The sequence below is a fragment of the Mesocricetus auratus genome, unplaced genomic scaffold, assembly GCF_017639785.1.
Source record: "Mesocricetus auratus isolate SY011 unplaced genomic scaffold, BCM_Maur_2.0 Super-Scaffold_100014, whole genome shotgun sequence".
NCBI lineage: Eukaryota > Metazoa > Chordata > Mammalia > Rodentia > Cricetidae > Mesocricetus > Mesocricetus auratus.
Window position 1 is genome coordinate 55079680 of NW_024429197.1, and position 10397 is coordinate 55090076.

Sequence of the window (10397 nt, forward strand, 5' to 3'; positions counted from 1 at the left end):
ATATTTCTTCTGTTCATTCCCAGATGAACACATCATAACAATGATTTTTAAAACAAATACAGGATAACCACTTAAACTAGTATTTCTAGTAGGGATTATACTTATACATAAAATGTGTCCACTGCATGATATGTTAAGAAAAAAAAGTGTTAATCCCATCAGTTCAGAACAAGACCACTACCACAGTTTGAAGCAAGCTTTAATTATATTGGCCAGGAGGATAGGCTCTGGCCAGGTCCGTCTCTGGGTTTCCAGTAAATGTCTACAAGTCACATCTTGCAGAGGCTTAGAAAGCAACCTAACAAGACCACTGTATTTCCCATCAGGTCCAATCAGGGGCAAGTGTACCTCCTGACGTACTTCCTGCTCACGCCCATATGTGATCAAGCATATCTGATACAGATGGGCCAAACAAACACAGGAAAGACAGGAACTTATTCTTAATGGCACACAGAATTCTTAACCTGCAAGGTGTATTTTTTCCTGTTTTGATCTCACAAAAACTATGAGATTTGAACGTAAATGGGTAAGACTAGAAAAGGTTATACTGAGTGATGTAATCTAGACCCAGAAAACAAACACTTCATTCTCTTTCATCTGTGGCTCTAGCTCCACATCTTCAGATGTGAGTATGTAACCTGGGGTCACCATGGAAACCATGAAAGTAGAAAGAGACTGAAGAGGGAGGTTGGGGAGAGGCAGAAGGAACTCGAGAGAGAAATAGCAGTCCACAGGTGCTGTGAAGGGGACATGGAGAAAACGGAGGAGAAGGGTGGGAAACACAGAGGTAGATGGACAGAGGGAGGGAAAATAACACTAAGGATGTTTGAATGCCATAGAGAACCATATTGCTTTATGTGTACCTAGACATACATCATATAAGTGGATGTGTAAGCATTTTGTGTGTGTGTGTGTGTGTGTGTGTGTGTGGTTTAAATGAAGTTCTATTATGTAGGGGTGACAATGTTCTCCCCAAGAGCCATAGACTGTCTAACATAAACCCCAGTACCAGGCATGATAAACCTCCTTTTGAGTTGTTCATCAGGGACTTCAAAGAGAATCCCAAAACAATATAGACTATTTCAGTTGCCCTTGGTTGCTGCCAAGATTTTAAAGGTAAGTCCCTATTGCTGAAGACACCACATACTTTAGACACAGGTCTTTGAGGAAGTGAGCTAGACCTGATCTGGAATTTCACCCACCCAACCCCAGGAGTAGCTCTCATAGTGTTGGAAGGACCTGCAACCTGCCCAGGGAAAAAGCGATCAGTAGTTACCCAGCTGTGATGCATACAAATCACAACAACAACACACATGGCAAGATATCCCCAAAGTACAGTAGTGGCACTTATATCTTGGGGGTTACCAACAGTTGCCTAAGTGGACTTCAGACTTGCTCGAGAGGAGGGAGTTTGTGCCTGGTGCTGTAAACCTAGCCAACTACTGTGGCTGATGAGGACATGGAACCTAGGGAGTCTACTACTGTCACTTTCCTAAATCAGTATAATTTCGAACTGCATTCTAAATACGTATCCTCATACCAACAGGTGAGTGTGGCTCTCATCCCTCATCAAGAATGCCCCCCACCCAGAAGACAGAGACCGCTCCAGAAAGACACAGCCAGTCACAATGCAGAAGACAACACACCACGGGGTACCTAAGGCTCAGAGGACACAGTGGAAGAGGGAGCAAAAGGACCGTAAGTCAGAGGAACAGGACACCTGCCGCAAGATTGTGTATTTTATGTCTGACAGAGAACCTGTACCCATGAGATCTCAACAATACGGGGGCCTAAACAAGACCTGAGCAATGACAACACCAGTTGATATGACAACATGGGTGGGAGAAATACCCCCCCCCCGCCCGATGAAGAGCCATAGGCATTAATGACTGCAGAGAGAGAGAAACTCGGTCTTCCCCAAGGATCAGCTCCCTCAATTGGTTATCCAATACCAAGTGGTCATGCCTAAAAACATACGCAGACCAGCAACACTAAACCATACAAGCAGGGCATATTTATATTTTTTACATTTTATATATTTATGTGTGTGTGTACACATAACAATAATACTTAAAGAGAAAGGGGGAAAAGAATCGCTTCTTCATATTTTCTAAATGAGATGTGCAAGAGTCACCAGAAACATCATTTCGATTGTTTTGTTATCATGGGGAGGGCACACAGGCAACGGCAGGGTGGGGAGGCTATACGAAGTGTGTTCTCTTCTGTCTTCACATGGCTGCCAGGGACTGAACTCGGGTTGCCAGGCGTATGTAGCAGGCATCTTTACCCACTGATCTCACTAATCTCATGACTCGGTTTTGCTATTAAAAACAAGTACAGGGGCTGGGGACATGGCTCCGCTTGTAAATCATGAGAACCTGCGTTTGACTCCTAGGTCTTATGTGAAAAGCTGGGCACAGCAGTACACACCTGCAATTCCAGGACACGGAAGCCAAGACGGGAGGAGTCTTAGGGCTTCCTGGCCAGCCAGTCTAGCTCAATCAGTGAGCTCCAGGTTCAGTGAGAGCCCCCGCCTGAAAATACTAAGGTGGAGGGCAATTGAGGAAGATGCCCCTTGCCAACCTGGTCTCCACATTTGTGTGTGCGCTCGCGCGCGACACACAGGGCATATATACACAGACATACACAACCCACAAGCAAAATGAAAGTACAAAATATTTTCTCTTTATTTATGAGAATTCCCCTTAGTTGCTTTAAGCAACCTCATTGGCGTCGGAGTGTCTGAGCTCTTTAATGACTGACTTTTGCCTATTGCCCCGTCTCATGAACTCAGCCAGGTTTCTCAGGGTATGGGACCCAGCTCCATGGTGCGCCTGTGGCCACTGATAATTATGTCTGCACAGCGTGGACAGCAAGGCGCTTCCTGTTATGTGTCAGTGTTGCGCTATTGACGTTCCGCGCATGTGTTGACATTCTGCGCATGTGTTTGCAGTCCACACGCAGGCTCCCCTTGCAGCTGGAAAGACTTGCCTTTCATCTAGAAGTTGCTGCTTAGCGGAAATGCTCCACTTATCTCAAAGTCAGGGAGGGGGAGGGAAGGAGGAGTTTGTTTGCCCACATCTTCCAACCCACAGTGTTTTGGGGATGCGGGCAGGATTGTTTTAATTTGCTCCCCACAAAGGCAGACTCCTGTTGCTTTTCCTGAGTGTTTGTCTTTAATGTCAGGCAGGGAGATAGTACAGCTGTGTTTATGGTGGGAGTCACCTGTAATTTATCCTCTAACGGGTTTAGGAAGATTAGCTGTGTCTGTTCCTCTATACTGATCTGTATCCATTCTCTCTTTTCCTTTGTTTCAAAGGTCCAACTCCTCAAAACATTTTAAACATCAGGAAAGCAGTTGGAAAAACAGGACTTCTGCTCTACACACTTGGAATCACTGAAAATGGTGCGTCAGAATGTGAACGTGTACCAAATTCAACATAAAACCACAGACAAGGGAGCTGGAGAGCTGGTTCGAGGATACGAGCATTAACTGCTCTTCCAGAGGTCCTGAGTTCAATTCCCAGCAACCACATGGTGGCTCACAGCCATCTAAAATGAGATCTGATGCCCTCTTCTGGTGTGCAGGGAAACATGTAGATAGAACACTGCATACATAATAAACAAGTCTTAAAAAACAAAAAAGCACAGACCAATAAGGCAAATTCAAGTTATTCTGTCATCTAAACGATGGCAGGCCATCTCATAGGCTTGTGGGATCTGAGCTGGTCATGGCATGCACATTCCTGTTCCCTCTCTTCTTTCCCTGTTCTTTCATCCTCTTGATGTTTCCCTACTGCACATCATGCTAAATGTTATTATTCATGTAAAACTGGGCTTCCGAGGACATTAAAGAATGAGGTCAGTTAAAGCTACTTGGGCTTGGGGTCAGAGTAGGGTTGTAGTGTGGCTGTGGACAGGAATGGATGGCCTTTCTCTTCTCCAGTTTAGCAAGGCTGAGACACAGCCAGTGGAAGAACTGTCCTAGTGTGGCAGAAGTCTTGAGTTTAATCCCTAGAGCCCTGAAGACAAAGCTGAAAAATCAAAAACACACACACACATACATACATACACACACACACACACACACACACACGCATGCATGCACGCACACACGCGCGCGCACACACACACACAAAGACCTAACCCCAAGGACAAACAACAATAACAACAAACCTAATTTTTACTAATAAAAATAAGTACAAAGCGGTTTCTCTTTATTCCTTGGAATCTAATGGAATGCTAAGTGATTTCTTATAATTGCCAACAGATGGATCCCTTCTCTGTCTCTGAAGTTAAGAGGCAACATCTACTTGCCTGTCCTCAGCCTCAGGAAATCAGGGTCCTTTGTTATTTGCAGGAACCTTTCTCTAAAAGTTAAATCTACATCAAAAATTTTTCTAGCTTCTCAATCAATCAATCAATCAATCAAGGTATAGCATTATATATCCATTAATTCAAAAGACATCGATAACTACGTGCATACCTTGGTGAGCTCTGGATTTAGTCTGTCTGTGAATATTTCTTCTGCAAATATATATATATACATATATATACACATACACGCATGTATATGTATATTCTCATATTCATTCCATATTACCCTCTCATCCCCTCCTAACCCCCACTGATCTTCGTTCTCTTTCAAGCTAGGCCCTTTGTATTTTCATGCCTTCCCTCTGTCCCTCCGTCCCTCCATCCCACTGTCCCTCCCTTCCTCCCTCTGTCCCTCCCACCCTCCCTTTCTTGTGACCACATTTCATTGAGTTTCTTATCATGTCCTTGATGAGGGATTATTTACAGGACACGGGCTCCCTATCAGTGGCAATAGAAAATGTCTCTGTTTCCTCCAGAGACCCATTTACTGCCTACAGGTACTGTGAGCCCTGCCCTCCTCCCCATGGCAACATGCTGACAGGTCTAATCTTGTGCAGGTCTCTTGCCAGTAAGCAAAACTTCTGTGAGGTCAAGAATGCAAGGGTGTTGCTGTGCTTTGAAGAAGGACCTCATTCCTCCTCACTCCATCCCTTCCTCCATTCTCTCTGCCTCCTCTTCCATGATGTGCTCCCGCCCTTGACAGAGATGGTGTTGATAGCTCACTAGAGCAGAGTGGTCCCTTGTTGTCATCACTTTGACTCTAAGTCTCTGCAGCTAGCATTACCTGTTGTGGGCACTTCTTGCCTGGCTGGCTAGCAGTGTAGCACATAGTGTCCGCAGCTGAAGACTTGGTGACAGTTCTCCCCCAGCCGCCTGCACGGCACACTCCTGCAACCAGCCAGCCAGCCAGCCAGCCAGCCAGCCAGCCAGCCAGGAGGATGCTTCCATCCCCTTTCCTGCTTGCTCTCTCCATTTCTGTCCACACCATGGGCCTCCCAGTAATGCGAGCCTCTTTTCCAACGTCTTGTAAATTTGCCTAGTAGTCAGTTTGAGAATTTCCCTACTTATTGTCAAATCCATTGCCAAGTCTCTGCATGAACAATGTTTGATCATTTATTTTTCTCTAGTTTTCTAGGTTCTGTAAGTTCAGTCTGTATGTATTTCAAACTTATTGTTATAAAATAATATTCCCTCCTTATCATTTTTCTAGGACAGTAATTGCAGGATTTCTCACAGAAAAACACAGGATTCTCCAAATTATTATTGGTGTATGGCTCATGTGTAGGTTTCAGGGAGCGTTTCTTTTGACTATGCCTCTACTTCATATTGAAGAGTATTTTGCCATGCCCTTATGAGGCTGTGCACATTTGCTTGCTTTAGAATAACCTTCAGGTCAGGGCCTGGAGAGATGGCTCAGTGGCTAAGAGCATATACTGCTCCCACACAGGAGCACCCACATCGGGCTGTTCACAGCCACCTTGATCTCTAGCTCTAGGGGGGAATCTGAAGCTTGTGACTTCCTCAGGTTTTAACACTCATATGCACATATCCATACATAGACACACAGACAACACTCATATGCCCATATACATACATACATAAACACAGACACTCACACACACACACACACACACACGCAGCAGTCATATGCGCATATCCATACATAGACACACAGACAACACTCATATGCCCATATACATACATACATAAACACAGACACACACACACACACACACACACACACGCAGCAGTCATATGCACATATCCATACATAGACACACAGACAACACTCATATGCCCATATACATACATACATAAACACAGACACTCACACACACACACGCAGCAGTCATATGCGCATATCCATACATAGACACACAGACAACACTCATATGCCCATATACATACATACATAAACACAGACACTCACACACACACACGCAGCAGTCATATGCGCATATCCATACATAGACACACAGACAACACTCATATGCCCATATACATACATACATAAACACAGACACACACACACACACACGCAGCAGTCATATGCGCATATCCATACATAGACACACAGACAACACTCATATGCCCATATACATACATACATAAACACAGACACTCACACACACACACACACAGCAGTCATATGCGCATATCCATACATAGACACACAGACAACACTCATATGCCCATATACATACATACATAAACACAGACACACACACACAGCAGTCATATGCGCATACCCATCCATACACACACAGACACATAGACACACAGGCAACACTCATATATATATGCCCATATCCATACATAGACACAGACACAGACAGACACTCACACGCATGTGCGCGCGCACACACACACACACATATACACACACAGACACGGATACACACAGCACTCATATGCCCATATCCATTCATACACACACAGACACACATGAAAATAACAAAGACATTAAGAAAAGAATGACCGATAGTATTCAAAAATTGAGTAATGTGTGTTTCATGGAAAAATTCAAGGTAAGTCTTTTTTTTTCATTCTTTCTAGTAAATAATGTGAACAGAAGGCAGTCCGACATTTTGTCATTGGAATGTGAAGGCATAGCATTCTGCTCTTCAGGTGAAACTTTAGGGAAGAGCCCATCCATGACGCCAGTGGAGATTCTATACACTGTTAAGTGTTGTATCTTTCTTTTTTATCCTTTCAATTATTTATCTTTATTGTGTGTATATATGGTGTGGGGGGTGTGCACCTGACACAGAGCACGTGTGGAGGTTTGAAGTCCGCTTTCAGGAGTCGCTGCCCTCTTTGCACTGTGGGATTCTGGGATCGAACCCAGGTTGTCAGGGTTGCACAGTAAGCCCCTTCACCCGCTTGAGACACCTTGCTAGGCCAGGACTTCATACCTTCTGATGATTTTAAACGTGATGCTTACAAATTTTCAGACTGAAGTGAACTAGCTACATATTTATCGGCTCAGCAAAGCATCCAAAAACTGCAGAGTAGGCTCCATTTCTGACTCTTGAAACCATCTTAAAAGAATAAAACGTGACGAAGGAAGTGAGCAGGGTGACAGAGTGACGAGTTGACACTCAACAGATGTGGAGCAGCTGCCAGAAGAGGAACTAGAGGATCAAGCTGAGCGCCTGCTCACTGTCCTGGGAACTCCACTCCAGGGTGACTCCTCCCTTTATCTTCAGGCCACACAGATAACGCAGGAAAGCCCTGTTCCCAGGGGATCTGTGCAGGAAAGGAACGGGGGCATTTTGTTCTGTTGGGGGGACGGGGGTGCCTATAACCAGAGAGTGATTTCTCAGAGTTGTGGAGGCTTGAGAGTGAGGCACCGGTAGACAGCGTGTCTGGTGAGGGCCCGCTTCCTGGCTTCCGGGTTTGTAGATGGTGCCTTCTTGTTAAATGTTCTTTCGTTGGAAAGCATAGGGAGTCTCTGGGGTCTAATTATAAAGACTGTAATCACCTTCAGAAGCTCGACCTCCCAACACCACCACATAAGTGACTGGGCTTCAAGGTTGGCATTTTGTGGTGACACAGATGGTCAGACCAGAGCAAGGACTGACTAATTAGTAGGAAGATTCGAGGCTAGGAACGAAAGTCAAACAAAACCTTGGGACTGGATCAATTGCTTGTCTGCTGCTGTGATCTCAGTGGGTGACAGACATGGCGGAATAGGGGATGGTTTATTTTGCCTCGTGACTTCAGAGGCTTTCAGTCCGGGATGGTGGGAAAGGCATGGTGGGGTTCATGTTGGAGCAAGCCTGTGGCACTGCTCCCTCACACGGTGGAAAGCAGAGTGTTCACAACAGGAAGTCGGGCTGGGTAGAACCTTCAGAGGCCCATCCTCGGTGATCTGCTTCTGCCAGCTACGCCCCCCCTCAAAGACTCCACAACCTCTCACGGATAGCACCACTATGAGGGGGTTGGGGGGAGCGACCAAACAGAACACCAGCCTGTGGGGACATCTCAGTATCAAACCAGAACAAGGAAAGTTCTGTCACACATGGGTGTTGGGAAACACTAGGGACCTTTCAGCGACGTGTTTTGAGAATGTCCATAGTGTTTCACCTTGAGCCAGTAACCACATACCCAGGAAAATATATTTAGAGGCTGGCAGGATAGCTCAGCAGTAAAGGCATTTGCCAGCTGAGAACTCAAGCCTGACTTGGATTCTCAGAACCATGGAAAGGTGGAATGACAGGACCAACTCAACAAGCACACATGCACACAGCAACAACAACAATATTAATAAAGATAAACCCAAATGTGTGTAAGAATTAACATATAAAATATATCACCAAAAGTTGGAAATAGACCCAGGTGTTGGTGGCATTTGCCTTTAATTCCAGCACTTGGGAGGCAGAGGCAGGTGGATCTCTGTGAGTTTGAGGTCAGCCTGCTCTACAGAGCGAGTTCCAGGACAGGCTCCAAAGCAATACAGAGAATCCCTGTCTCGGAACAAACAAGCAAACAAACAGCAAAAAACTCCAAACAAACACACAAAAACCTAAAAAAAGTTAGAAATAATGTGATCAATCAACAGCAAAAGATGAGTTAAATAAATAACATATGGCCTTCTAATACATTATAATAAAAAGTCATGCTTTTTGAAGAAAACATTATTTCATATTCAATGAAAATGTGCCAGCCATGTTCAATCTTCTGTATTGTAATGTTTCATAACTTGCTTTTAAAATTTGTAAACGTCTGCCTATGAATATTCATCTACAAAATTGTTGTGGCTGTATAATTTCCTCTTAGAGGGACACATTACAGATTATTCCTGTGGCAATGTAGTAGTTCAGTCATTATGGGAATCAGTGGCAATTTGTCACTTACTTAAAGTCTTACTCCGTGACTGAGCCACTTTATTCCTGGGTATTTGCCAAAAAGAAAAGAAAACTTAACTCCACAAAGAGTGCTAATGGTTTTGGTATTTTTATTTATATTTTTCCAAAGCCTATATATAACCAAGACACCCTTCAACAAAATACTACTGGCAAGCTGTACAACAGAACACTCAGAAATAAAGAAGGAACTAAAACCCCCAAGATGAATGAATCATAGGTGCATTTTCCTAGTTGAAAAAAGTCAGTTCCCAAAGGCCACACATTGCATGAATGCGTTCACATGACACCATGAAACCAGCAATACGGTAAAGATGAAACATGAGAGAGATTTCCATGAGAAGCGAATGGGTGAGGGCTGACTCAAAGGGGCAGGAAGTGGAACATGTCACAGTTACAGACAGACTGCTCTGTCACAAAACTCCAGTGACCGATTCACAATCACTCATCTGCCAGACCCACAGGATCACACACCTCTAAGGGCGAGGCTTTCTACATCTAAGTTTGTAGCAAAAAGCATCCAGAAAACGATGAGAACCCAACATAGGGGTTAGGACTTGACTCTGAAGTGTCTCTCTCAGCCTCATGTTTTGAATATTTGGTCTGCAGACATTGGTGGTATTTGGCGGAGCTACACAGCTCTTCTGTGGCAGGATCTAGCTGGTGAATGTGGGTTGCTAGGGGCATGCCTTTGAAGTTTAAATCTGGGACCCTGCTTCTGGACACTTTATGTTCTGGTCCACTGTGCTGTGGGGAGCCTCCACCACACATGTGTGCTGCCATGAACTCTATGTGGCTCTTTCTACACAATGGACTGAGACCCTCTGAAACCATGAGCCAAAACAAATCTCATAAATTCCATCAGCAGCTCTATCAGAGCAACGTGAAAGTAATCGACACAGACTGCAAACAGCATCAGTTCGGCTATGTTATTGAAGAATAAGAACACTAAAGGCATAGAGAAGACCCGTATCCATTATTAATAGCTTTCTTACAGGAGCTGTGAGGTTGATAGCAAAAGAACTGTGGATAAATGCTTCACTTCAGCTAGTAAGCTCACTTCTTACAAAAGGATGGGTTAATTTTGTGTGGATATTAGCATTGAATAAATAAGTAAGACCTAGATAACAAAAACCAGATAATAAAAATTAG

At 44.3% G+C, this 10397-nt stretch overlaps 1 long non-coding RNA gene across 1 annotated transcript; it reads left to right on the forward strand.

The window, feature by feature from the left end:
• The first annotated feature begins 418 nt into the window (after positions 1 to 418).
• Positions 419 to 4088, forward strand: LOC110343122. The gene is made up of 3 exons (XR_002385318.2): positions 419 to 625; positions 1547 to 1698; positions 3320 to 4088. It is a non-coding gene; the product is annotated as an uncharacterized LOC110343122 (long non-coding RNA).
• The last annotated feature ends 6309 nt before the right edge of the window (positions 4089 to 10397 follow it).